The sequence below is a fragment of the Lemur catta genome, chromosome 23 (genome assembly GCF_020740605.2).
Source record: "Lemur catta isolate mLemCat1 chromosome 23, mLemCat1.pri, whole genome shotgun sequence".
Lineage (NCBI taxonomy): Eukaryota > Metazoa > Chordata > Mammalia > Primates > Lemuridae > Lemur > Lemur catta.
In genome coordinates this window covers 26,479,091-26,492,978 of record NC_059150.1, presented here as the reverse complement: position 1 = coordinate 26,492,978, position 13,888 = coordinate 26,479,091, and positions in this window count along the sequence as shown.

The following is a 13,888-nucleotide window of genomic DNA, read 5'->3' as shown; positions in this document are numbered from 1 at the left end:
CTCTGAGTCATGAACGTATCGCTGTAATACTAAAAACCACTTCCCTGAGCATCGCAGACATTTTCTGCACGTGCGATATATGAGAAAGCGTGTACATGGACGGTGTGTGCGTCTTCAAGTCCTCCCTGCACGCGCTCACACACCTCCTCCAACTGGTACCCCTCTCTGTAAAACTCCCGCACCTCCCTGTGCTGGGGAGATGCTGCCTTGGGAGCACAAGCTCTCCCTTCTGTATTCTTCGGCCAAAGAATGCAAACCTGAATGCCTTACCAATTGGATGCTGTTTTGCTGCAGCTGATATAAAGTAGGGAAACAACTTTGTTTGATAACACTTTCACTATGATACCTCTGCCTCTGTTCTAATGAGTCATATATTATTTAATTCTCTTATAAATTAAAAAAAAATCCATGTCTGTGTTGAATGATTTAGTTTTAAAATTTATGTAGGTATATGCTGGGCAATTGTGATTACTAGTTGTATAAAACTAATAAATTAAAATAAATACGTGATATTTCAACGTTTGTGTCCTTACATATTAAGCATTTCTTTTTTTCTTTTCTTTTCTTTTTTTTTTTTTTTGAGACAGGTCTTGCTTTGTCACGGAGGCCCAAGTGCAATGGCCTCATCATAGCTCACAGCAACCTTGAACTCCTGGGCTCAAATGATCCTCCTGCCTCAGTCTTCCGAGTACCTGGGACTACAGGTGCACACCACTATGCTTTGCTAATTTTTTAAAGAATTTTTTGTAGAGATGGGGTCTCACTCTTTTTCAGGCTGGTCTCAAACTCCTGGCCTCAAGCAGTTCTCCCTCCTCGGCCTCCCAAAGTGCTAGGATTATAGGTGTGAGCCACCGCGCCCCACCTTGAGCGTTTTGTTCCTACCGTTTTCATTGACTGTGCAGCGCCCGAGAAGCATGTTAGAAAAACGTGGTTTCTACCCATATGCAGAAAGTTCACCAACGATTTACTGCTTTAGCTGGTACAGATTTTCTGCTGTACTCGTTTGCCCTCTAGTGGTTGTACAGCAAAGTCCAAAGAAAAATTCCATAGGTAAGAGCCGGCTGATTAGTTTTTGAGAAACTATTATTTAAGTTTAACCTGGCTCCCTGTGTAACATATTACTAAGTTTAGAAATCTACTACCTGTTGATAACACAGACATTGGCACATACCTGTATGATGCTGCTACAGTCTTGTATTATGTGTGGATTAAGCAGAAAAGACTAATATCAAAATAATTTACATATTGAAAAAAATAAAATAAGCATAACAAATAAAAGAATAATTATAAATACAATTTGTTGAGCACCTACTCACGGTGCTGTGCACTTTCTACGTACTATCTAGTTTTATCCATACATCAGTCCCACAAGCGGGTACCCATTTGATAGATAAGGAAATTCAGGCTTAGTGTGGTTAAGCAACTCGATTAAGGTCAAATATTAGAGAATAATAATAGCTAACATTTATTAAGCAAGTTTTAGCGCCACAAACTCTGTTAAGTGCTTTGTATGTCTGTATTCGTCAGTGGTCAGAGCAGGAAAGAGAAACCACTCTCGAGACGGAAAGTGGAGGTGACAGTGGGAGTGAGACGTAAAGTGGAGGTGACAGTGGGAGTGAGACGTAAAGTGGAGGTGACAGTGGGAGACGGAAAGTGGAGGTGACAGTGGGAGTGAGACGGAAAGTGGAGGTGACAGTGGGAGTGAGACGGAAAGTGGAGGTGACAGTGGGAGTGAGACGTAAAGTGAGGTGACAGTGGGAGTGAGACGTAAAGTAAGGTGACAGTGGGAGTGAGACGTAAAGTGAGGTGACAGTAGGAGTGAGACGGAAAGTGGAGGTGACAGTGGGAGTGAGATCCTTCTCAGCGGTGGAAGGGCCAGAGAAGCGGCTTCTCGAGCGAGACGACGACCGAGAACAACGTAGAACTGACTCATTAGGAGCTTCCACCTCTGAGGTCATCACTGCAATTAATGCCATTAAGTCAGGCGACACTGAAAAATCCGGATAGGATGCAAACTGCTGCAGGAAAGCCTCCTGTCTCGGCCACCCGGCTCGCCGTGAGGGACAGGCGCGAGTCGCGGGACGCGGCCTCCAGCTGGCGTCCGGCCTCTCTGCGAGGCGACACGACTCACGCCGGGAGCCCTCGCCGCGAGGGAGTCTGGGGACGGCGGAGCTTGTTTCCCGCCCCCGGGGACCAGCGCGGGGCGCGGGGAAGGGGTGGGGGCGGGTGCCGGGGACAATGACCCACAGCCCGCAGCGGGCACGGTGCGGTCGAGTCCTCACGGCGACGCACGTTAGTCTCTCTCCGTTTCGCAGATCAGGAAACAGAGGCACCACGGTTCCGGAGCGCGGGGCAGTCAGGAGGGGACCGACGCCTCTCCCGCCGTCAGGGTGACCGCGCCGCGTCGGCCTCGAGGCCGTGCGGGAGTGCGAACGCCTCCGCCACCCTCACCCGGGTTTCAGGTGCTTTCACAGCCGGAGACCCAGGTACAAAGCGGAGTGAGTGGAAGAAGCTGCTCTAGTGTCCCCCCGGCGAGCTGTCTTCCTGGACTCGAGATAAACACGTGCAAATCAGCACTCGGTCCTGCTGCTGCTCATGCGCCCGCGACAGGCCCGTGCGGCCCTGGAGCGCGACCGCCGTCGGCGTGTGTGGAGAGACGGAGGCGTGTGGCCCACTCAGACCAGGGCAGCCCTGCCGTGGGGAGGGGCGGCGGCGAGCGGTGGACGCCCCTCCGTGCGCAGCCGCACTCGCAGCCACCCTCCGTGTGCGCGGCCGCGGCCTCCCCGCCCGGGCGCCAGACATGCCCTTCCGGGTCAAAGGTGCATACTGGCTCCACGTCGGGCCAGTCCGACTTCTCAGCCCGGGACCGAGAACCCTGACGAAGGACACCTGGGAACGGAAGGTGCTCGGAACGGAGCCGTTTTGGCGGCGGCCGTGAGGAGTCGCACGCTCTAGGGAAACGCCGCCCTCCCTGCGGCCGCTCCTGGGCGCGTCCTGCCTGTCCCCGCGGAGGCCCAGGTCCCCTCAGTCTCGGGACCACTCAGGCTTCTTCCGGAAAACTCCTCGTTTAAATTAGAGACAATTTCTGGTACTTCCTACCAAAGGCGGGAGCCCATGCTAGAGATAAAGCGACGAAGAGATCATTAACATCTCTCTTCCCCGAGGGTCCCCAGATGCGCCTTGCTCGGGAGGCCGGAGGAAGCCGGGCTGTTTTAGCCCCACGCTTTGAAGGGTTCACCCTCGACGCTGAAATAACGTTATAAAGATCGTGATATTTGCAATATCTTTTAGTTGTCTGTGGCGGAATTTAGGCCACTTTCCTTCCCGGTGCCACTGCGCCGAGGGACTGCTTTGGGGAAAGAGCGGGCGAAGCGGAGCTGCTTCCGGCGGCAGGAGGGACGCGGGCCTCCCCTGCCCGGGGCTGCCGCACAGACAAACCGTCGGGCATCTGGGAGGAACGAGAACCCAGGGACTCAGCCAGCACTGCTTTTACTTTGTGTTCGGATCCCGAGGCTGCACAGAAGTAGTTGTATGGATTTGTTTTTGTTTTTGCAAAGCTGGTTGAAAACATGGGCCCTTGTTCGCATCCAGGTGTGCTTCAGAAACACCCGGGGGGCTTGGAAAACTCGCAGCTAACGCTGCGCCCCTGACGGCTGTGATGTAGCGCGAGCCGGGATCCGGGTGGGCTCGGAAATGCACGGTTTGAAAACTCGCCGCTACGATTCCAATGCTCCCCCTTGGGATCATAGCCCGGAATGGACAGTGCTGTGATCGCCTCATGAGATGCAGACGGAAGACAGAGCGGCGACGAGCATGTTGAATAAGATTACGCTATGAGTTAGTCATGTTGGGGTCCTGGATTAAAAATAGTTTGAATTTCTAAATTTGGATTAAAATAGGTTGAATTTTAAGAGTTTGAGATTTAAGTATCAAAATCAAGGATGTAATATTCTTATTTATTTTTTGCCTCTTTGAAAGGCACTTAGCATTTTTTTAAAAGGGAGTATTAGAAAGGAGCTAGAGTGCCCTCAAGTGGCCACACTCTAATTACATAGAAGTGAAAATAAGAAAAAGATGAACAGAGAGGAAAAATTATTTGAAGTCCAGGATTTTTAATTCGAGATATTGGTAGTTGCCTGAAAAGGAGATGTGAATACAAGGAGGTGTGACTTGTATTGGAAATTGCCTTTGTTTGAAATTGGTGAATTATCTCCGTATCTGTACTTCAGGTGCTAAGGATATATATCACCTTAAGTTCCACATTTCAATTTTAATTAGGTTTTCTTATTGGAATTTGGACTGACCACCTTATATTCACTTCCCATAAAGATGCACAAGGATTATATCTTCTAGGTTGACACTGACTAATGAAAGTCTTTATTTGTTTATAATGAAGATTATTCATTAATTTATCCAACAGATATTAATTCAGGAGTTTTTTTTTGCAGTACCTCTGGGCATTGGGATTACAGAGGTGAACTAGACCAGAAAGATCCCCGACCTCAGGCACGTGTACAGGGTGTGTGTGGAATATGTGTGGAAAGAAAACAAACCAGCACCCTCACTGTTACCCACAGTAATAAGCAAAGTCAATACATTTCATTTTAAATGCTTGGAAGGAAATAAACCTGGAGCTGCGACAGAAGCTGGTGGGTGTGCTGGCAATTTTCGGCAAGATTGACAGGGATAGACAGAGGTGACGTTTGAGTTGAGATGTGAAAGAAGAAAGAGAAACTGTGAAAAATAGGGGAAAGAGCAGTCCAGGTAGAAGGAAAAGCAGGGACAAAGACTCTGAGGAGGAGAAGAACTGAGCATGTTTACGAGAAAAGAACTCATTAAAGCCAAAGCATGGAGAGAAATGGGGCGAAGGAATGGAGATGAGTTATGCATCAGATGAAAGGTTATTAAGCAGTAGGGCATGAAGGGATTCAGTCAATCAGATTTTCATTTTTGAAAAGTCACTCAAGCACTGTGGGAGTATTGATTGGGGAAGGGCAAGAGAAGAAACACACAGCTCAATTCGAACTCCAGGGAAGACAAGACGCTAGCTTGCACTAAGACAGTAGAAATGGAGACGTTGAGAAGTGGAAGTACCCAAGACAAATATTTGAGGGGAAAATTGGCAATTCTTGTTAATGAATTAGATGTGAGGGATAAAGGAAAGATGGAATGAATATGACTCTGGTATTTGGGTAGAGGATGGTGCTGTTTATTGCAATAGGTAATACAGAAACACATAGGTGGGATAGAGTTTTGTTTTGGGCTTGTTACCTTTGAGATATATGCAACACATACATCGAAGTGTCCATAGGGAGCTAGCTCTGCGACTTCAGAGCTCAGGACAGATTAAGAACTGGGACTATAAATTTGGCAATCCTAATCTATTCAAGCGGTGTTATTTAAAGCCGTGGACATGAAAGAGATTATTTAGCAAGGACTTAGCAGAACAAAAATAACCTGACTTGATCCTGGGGAATTGTACCTTTTTTGAGGTCTGGTGAGTGCAATGAAGTCATCAAAGATGACTGAAGTGGGATACCGTGAAAAGCAGAAAGTGTGATATCACAGAAATGAAAGATGGCGTTTCAAGGAATGAGTTGCCAATTATGTGGAATGTCATTGAATATGAAGTAAGAGAAGAATTTTAAAATGCCCGCTGAATTTGGCAACATGGAATTTGTTGAGGCCTTGACAAGAACAACGTCAGAGGAGGAGTGTGGAGGAAACCACAGTGGAAGATGCTGGAGAGTGATGATGGGACATCATCAGGATGAGATGTCAAGCATAAGGTTCCAAGATTTTTGCTCTAATGGGAAGCAAAGAAATAGGCAACAACATGATATTTTTTTTTCAGTAAGGGTAATTGATTTATTTCTCTTCTGAATTGAAGGAAGAAGTAATTTGTTGGATGTAGCCTTGAGCAAAAGCAAATGTTGAGTTGACCCCATTCTCCATTTATTTACAGCATAACAGCAGATGAGAAGGCTAAAGAAAAAATAACAATAGAAATTAAACACACACGCACACACACAAGTACAAACACATTCCTGGTTAAATCTGTCAAAAGAAAAAAATCTCCTCTTAATAATTCTAGGTAATTATCCCTTTTCTCTTAAGGAGTTTCAATAAATGTGTCTAGATTCACTTCACTCCTCTCCACTCTTCTCTTCCGTTCAATTAGTCACACCATTTTGATGCTTCTAACTCTCTGATCCCTCTCATATCCATTGTCTTCTTGTACTCTCATTATATTTGTTCATTCACTCAGATTTTGTTATCTGGAATAATATTCTGATATACTAACCATTAGTAATTCCTCTGTCAGAAATATTTTACCTCTTAATCCAGATTTTCACTTTGCCAACAGAAATATATTTCTAACACACAGATTGGAATATTTAAATCAATTTCTCAATAAACTTCCAGGACTACTAATTGTATGAATGAAGTCTAGACCTCCAAAGATATCTGTCCCTACTTTAACACACTCAATTCACAAATAACTTTCATCTGCTCTGAGGGATAGGCCCCAGTGGTGAGCCCTCTTGGTGTCCCTGGTCACTGTCCTTCCCCCTGCCTTCACGTGGTCCCTGCTGCTCAGAGAATATGGCAGTGGCTCCATACTGTGCCCACCCAGACAGGCAAAACCAGTATCTCCTCCCCAAATCCCTCACACTCTCTCTTTTCCTTACTAGTTCTTTTGGTATCTTTAAACATTTCTTTATAGAAATGTCCAAGCATACATTTAAAAATAGAAAATAATATAATAAAGACTCATGTTGATCCATTTCCCAATTTCAACTGAATTATCAGTGATGGGCAAAATTGATTTCATTTATGCCCCTCAACCACTTCTCCCTCTCTAGTGTGGAGTTATTTTAAGGAAAATTTGAGTTGTTCAGTTGGGATTCTTTTCAAAGAGCAACTGTCCAGCATCTATTTGATTACCTGGAAGAGCAGTCGATATAGGATAGACAGATAAGTTCTTAATTTTTTGCCCCTATTTACGAGTTTTCAGAATAATAGGAAAATGATATGCTAGTAAAAATTCAAGATGATGAGCAATTTAGTTGTTTTATTCCCATTTTGGAATCATGGATTTTAACATATTTGATGAGTTTCAATCCATTGAGGTCATTGTCCTTTGTGATACTCAAATTTTCCCATCTTTAGCCAGAGGCACCCTTTCAATTTGGCTCCTATTTCCTCTCAGTACAGCACAAGCAGTGCTTGATACATTCTTCGCCTTCAAGTATTATAATATCTTCTGTAGTTTTCACCGCAGGCAGATCTAGAACCAGGCATTTCTCTGAGAATCTCTGTTTGCTTTCCGTGGGAGTTACAAAAGAATGGTTTCATAGTCTATGGGGTCAGCATCTCATTAGAGAAAAAGTCGACAAAAAATTGATGACATAGGAAGGAAGTCCTGAGAAAGTGACGGGAGATGACAGCCAGCACGCGGTGGGGCAGCCAGTCCTTAGACAGACAGAGGCACCTTTTACCCAGGAGAGGCAAGAAACACAGAGGTTACGGGTGCAAACTTCTTTTTGGAAATTCACAACATGCACAAGCAAATTAAAGGGTCTGAAAAGTCCCACATTAAAGAAAGTTGGTTTAGCCCAATATTTCCCAAATTTTGGACAGCGTAAGAAAGTTTTGGCAAAGAATGTGATCTCTTATTATTCCAAAAGTACACTAAAGGTGGTCAGGTGGCGTCTGGGAAAGGCGAATATGAAGTTTGCGCCTGCGGCATTCCTCAAACTGATTTGATCGCAGAAAGCTTTTCTCGTGAACTATCCTTTGTATTTGCGGGAAGAAGTTTTCTCAGAAACATACTTCAAGAGATTCTGAATAAACAAAAGGACTGGTGTTTCTTTTTTATTAAATTTGGTTTTTATAAAGGGACTTTCTCTTTCTATGTTTTTTCATAAATCCTATATTTCTAGCACCAAAATGAAATGAAGAGATTGGGGATTATATAGTAAACACGTAGGCACATGTTATTTATAGGTATTTCTTGATCTTTCCTTAATAAGTTGAACACTAATAATAATTCACACTTTAATATCAGACTTCTTATCTGATATTAAAGTGTGAATTAAAATTTATTTACAAATAGAAATAAAAATGATCACAATGGCATGTCACCTATGCTTTGAATATAGTAAGATTTAGGAACTTCCCCTGCCCAATATACTATACCATCTTCCAAGGAGAAGGCATTTTACAAATACTTATTGAATGAGTAAATAAATGTATGAATTTCTATTTACCTTGACCACTTATTATTAAATATAAAAGAAATCCAGTTTACTTTTGCCATTTATAAATTTGAAGTGTCTACCTGCTCTATTATTATATGGGAATGGTAGCAATCAGTTTAGTGTTAGGATATATTTCCAAATGGGGTGAGGGAAAGGAAATAGCATTTTCCCTTCTCTAGACTAATTAAAAATCTTACTTTTTTTAAAATTGAGAATTTAACTAGTTAAATAATAGATACTCAACTACTTGAGGCTCATTTTTAAATCTTGCAGAGTGATCTACACACAGTAAAGGACTCAACAAATATTTGTTGAATTAATTAGACCTTTAAAAGCACCTGCCTTAATTAAATTTAGCACAGAAAATTACACATACTTGTTTCATTTCAGGAAATCTGGAAGGCTCAATCACCCTTAGTCATTTTCTCAAGGAGATCAATAATATCTGAAATATCACTTTAGAAAATTATTTGTTCATCAAATCTAGATGAAATACTTATGTATTTATGTACAAGCCACCTGCAGGTGCTGGGAATACAAACAGTAGGAGTTTTCTGTCTGGTGCAGGGAGTCAGGAGTGCAAATAATTATCACCTATTTTGTGGTATTCATTTTTGACAAATCATCTTCATCTTTTTTTGTTTATTGAATTCTTTTCGTCACCCTCCTCATTTTTCTTGTGTGTGTGTGTTTTTTAATATATATTATTATTCTTAGTATTGCTCATCTTGGAAAGATGAGCAGTTCTGAAAAAGAGTTGGGAGAGGAGGCATCAGAGAGGAAGGTGAGCTTGCAGTATATGGAAATTCAGACAGCTTTCTCCAAATGTTTTCTCACACTCTCCTGTATTCTAGGATAGCAGCAAGGTCCCCCTGGGGCTCTGCAAAGTCTAATATGTCACAAGTTTCTGTTTTGGAATCGCATGGGATGTGTGTGTGTGTGTGTGTGTGTGTGTGTGTGTGTGTGCGCGCGCGCAGCGCGCGCGCGCATGTGCACACCCACACATATGTTTGTCCTCATGTGCACACACAGGAGTGCTGAGGTATTTTCTTCTTTTGTAGGTGAGGCAGGACTGCTTGTTATTCCTATTTTATTTTCTATGCTGTTACTCTCATGGCAAAGACAGCTTTTTAAGTTTCCTCTTTTCATTTCCACCTTCCTGGCCTCTTCTTTGCAACACAAAGGTACCAGGAGGCTCCCAATGCGTGGGAAGCTTGCTGTTCTAATAGGGAACCGCTGTTTGCCCCGTAAGGTGTGTTGCAGTTAAGGCAAACTCTGCCCTGAACACAGTGCCTGGGCGTTGCTCAGCTATCCTCCAAGCTTTCGATGCCCTGCTAATTTTCATTGTACTTTGGAGCTCATCTTTATACACTTTCATTCAAGGTTATGGGCTTTTATTAATTTTGCTCCTTGTTATTGTTGGATAGTTTCTGAGAAGGAGAGAGAAAGAGACTCTGGTTCAGCCTTTTGTTCTCAGAATTGACTCAAAAGACTTAAAAGGTAGTCGTGGGAGTGAGGGAAGAATGGAATGTTAAAAATTGTTGGTGATAGAAAATTAAGTTTAAGGTTTAAGACGTGGAGAAATTTTAGATGGTGACAAGTTCAAATATGTGTATTGTATCAGAGGTAGAGAGAAGATGCAAAATCATGGAGATGAAGGGGCGAGGAAGCTATAAAGCAAGGATCTTGATTCAATCGTCCAGGTAAAAATTGAAGGATAATTGCAGTAATTGGGTTGAAGGGAAGACTGGATTATATAACAAAGGTTTCAGAATGTGCATTAATTGGAAGCTCTAGGTTAGGTTGGTAAAAGAGTAAAAATGCAAGCATTATATGCTGTGGTTAAGAGATAAGCTGCATCCCATGGCAGCTTAAGAGGAGAATAATGTCTAACAGACAGATGTAGTGAGCAAGAGCAGGCTTCCGGTGGCAGCGTCTGCACGCATCAGCAAGAGCTGGCTGCAAGTCGGGAGGATAACAGATTGCCAGAGGTGTACCTTTGAGTTAGAAGAGATGGCTCCCTCTTTTGCATGAGTCACAAGAGCATTAGCAGGATCTGGGCCTATGCTTATCTAGGTATTTTTCATGATACACAAAAATTCTGCTAAAATCTGTGGGAGTTTCTGATTTCATTACATTTTTACAGTTATACTTTTGCTGCTTCTTAATTAGGTAATAATAGAGTAGAAGAAAAAATGCTATTAAAAACTGATTCTGACTGCTTTTTCCTTTTAATAGAATTGCTTAATTTATCGCTGGGGAAGATGGTTCTTTTGTCAATAAAAGCACCAGAGTAGGCTCTGATAGCATTTTTTTTTTTTTTTTATTTCAGCTCATCATGGGGGTACATAAGTTTAGGTCATATACATTGTCCATGTCCCGCCCATCCCCCCGAGTCAGAGTCCCAAGCGCGTCCGTTCTCATTCTCCAGACAGTGCGCCTGGCACTCATCATGTAGTCATACCTCCATCCCCTTCCCCCCCACCTCCCCGGGTCTGCACCTTCAAGCATGACCATTCCCCAGAGGGTGCGCAACGCACTCATCATGTAGGCATACACCCATCCCCTCCCCCCACCCCCCTTCCCAGTCTGATATCCAATTGGTATCCTTCCCTGATGTACATTTAGGTGATGATCAGGGAAACCAGTTTTCTGGTGAGTACATGTGATGCTTGTTTTTCCATTCTTTGGATACTTCACTTAGTATAATGGGTTCCAGCTCTCTCCAGGAGAACCAAAGAGATGTCGTATCATCGTTATTTCTTATAGCTGAGTAGTACTCCATGGTATACATATACCACAGTTTACTAATCCATTCGTGGATTGATGGGCACTTGGGTTGTTTCCACATCTTTGCGATTGTGAATTGTGCTGCTATAAACATTCGGGTACAGGTGTCTTTGTTAAAGAATGACTTTTGTTCTTCTGGGTATATGCCCAATAATGGGATTGCTGGATCAAATGGTAGGTCTACTTGAATCTGTTGAAGGTATCTCCATATTGCTTTCCATAGGGGTTGCACTAGTTTGCATTCCCATCAGCAGTGTATGAGTGTTCCTGTCTCTCCGCATCCACGCCAGCATGTGTTGTTTTGGGATTTTTTGATAAAGGCCATTCTCACTGGAGTTAAGTGGTATCTCATTGTGGTTTTGATTTGCATTTCCCTGATGATTAGGGATGTTGAGCATTTTTTGATACGTTTTTTGGCCATTCTTATGTCTTCTTTTGAAAAATTTCTATTCATGTCCTTTGCCCATTTTTTGATAGGATTGTTTGATTTTTTCTTGCTGATTTTCCTGAGTTCTAAATAGATTCTTGTTATCAGTCTTTTATCTGATGTGTAGTATGCGAAATTTTTTTCCCATTCTGTAGGCTGTCTGTTTATTTTCATGACTGTTTCTTTGGCTGTGCAGAAGGTTTTTAATTTAATCAGATCCCAGTCGTTTATTTTTGTTGTTGCTGCGATTGCCTTAGGGGGTTTCTTCATAAATTCTTTGCCTAGACCAATGTCTGTAAGAGTCTTTCCTACATTTTCTTCTAGAATTCTAATCGTTTCCCATTTAAGGTTTAAATCTGTTATCCACCGTGATTTGATTTTTGTGAGAGGTGAAATTTGTGGGTCTTGTTTCAGTCTTCTACATGTGGCTATCCAGTTTTCCCAGCACCATTTATTGAATAGGGACTCTTGTCCTCAGAGTATGTTTTTGTCTATTTTGTCAAAGATTAGATGGTTATATGAGGATGGTTTTATATTTGGGTTTTCTGTTCTGTTGCACTGGTCTGTGTCCCTGCCCTTGTGCCAATACCAAGCAGTTTTAAGAACCACAGCTTTGTAGTATAGTTTAAAGTCTGGCAAATCAATACCTCCCATTTTGTTTTTATTGCTTAAAATTGCTTTTGCTATATGGGGTCTTCTCTGATTCCATACTAAGTGTATAATTATTTTTTCTAAATCTGTGAAAAATGATGTTGGTAATTTAATAGGAATTGCATTGAATCTATAGATTACTTTGGGTAGTATAGACATTTTAACGATGTTAATTCTTCCAATCCATGAGCATGGTATGGATTTCCACTTATTTACGTGTTCTGCAATTTCCTTCCTTAGCGTTTCATAGTTCTCTTTATAGAGGTCCTTTACCTCTTTAGTTGAATATATTCCTAGGTATTTTATTTTCTTTGTTGCTATTTTGAAAGGTATTGAGTCCTTAATTTGGTTCTCCAATTGAATGGTATTGGCATATATGAATGCCTCTGATTTGTGTGTGTTGACTTTGTAACCTGAGACATTACTGAATTCGTTAATTAATTCCAGGAGTCTCTTGGTTGAGTCCTTGGGGTTTTCCAGATACAACATCATGTCATCAGCGAAGAGTGAGAGTTTGATCTCTTCTGTCCCTATTTGGACACCTTTGATTCTGCTCTCTTGTCTGATAGCTCTCGCAAGGACTTCCAATACTATGTTGAAAAGTAATGGGGACAGTGGGCAGCCTTATCTGGTTCCCTGATAGCATTTTTGCTTGAGAAATGAGAGACTAAAGGTGTAGTTTGGATGAAGTGGGTGGGAGGAAGACAGACATAAACTGACAATATAAAATTAAAAGTATTTGGAGTTACAATGAGTAAACAAGAAGATAGTATTTAAGAGAAAAGTCAAACAAGAGGGAAGGAGAGCCTTAAGAACATGTTGGAAGAAGGGGAGTTATTAATAGATTCAGGGATGGGGAACCTGCAGCCTCAAGACCACATGTGGCCCTTCAGATCCGCAAGTGCACCTCCTCAACCGCATCCAAACTTCACAGAGCAAATCTATTTATTAAAAGGTTTTGTTCCATAAAATTTGGATTCAGTCAAAAGGCTGCACTCAAGGATGCAGAAGGCCACATGTGGGCCCAAGGCAGCAGGTTCCCCAAATGATCTGTGGGGGAGAAGTGGTAGCAAATGCCTAGAAGTAATGATGACCTCCACTGAATTAACAGTATTTTCTTCCCATTCAATACTTTCCCATCTGTTATCACCAAGTTTCCATTGAACATCTTTTGTGTAAAATAGCCTTGTGGTTTTGATTTGCATTCCCTGATGATTAGTGACACTAAGCATTTTTTCATGTTTATAGGCCGCTTGTCTATCTTTTTTGGAGAAGCTTCTGTTCATGTCTTTTGCCCACTTTTTAATGGGGTTGTTTGATTTTTTCTTGCTGATTTGCTTGAGTTCTTTGTAGATTCTGGTTATTGGTCCTTTATCAGATGTATAGCTTGCAAATATTTTCTCCCATTCTGTAGGTTGTCTATTTGCTTTGTTAATTATTTCCTTAGCTGTGTTTATCCTAAGTGAAATATCTAAAGAATGGAAAAACAAATACCACATGTACTCACTATTAAATTGAAACTAAATGATGAGCACACATGTGCACAGAGGGAAATAAATCTCAAAGGAAATCAAGCAAGAGGGGATGGGCAAAAACCTACCTAACAGGTACAATACACACTATCGGGGTGATGGGCAACACTTTTAACCTTTTTAACCGAACATTACAAAAGCAATCCATGTAACCAAAAACATTTGTACCCCCATAATACTTTGACATTTAGAAAAGAAAGCCAGGTATTACCCATAATTTGGGG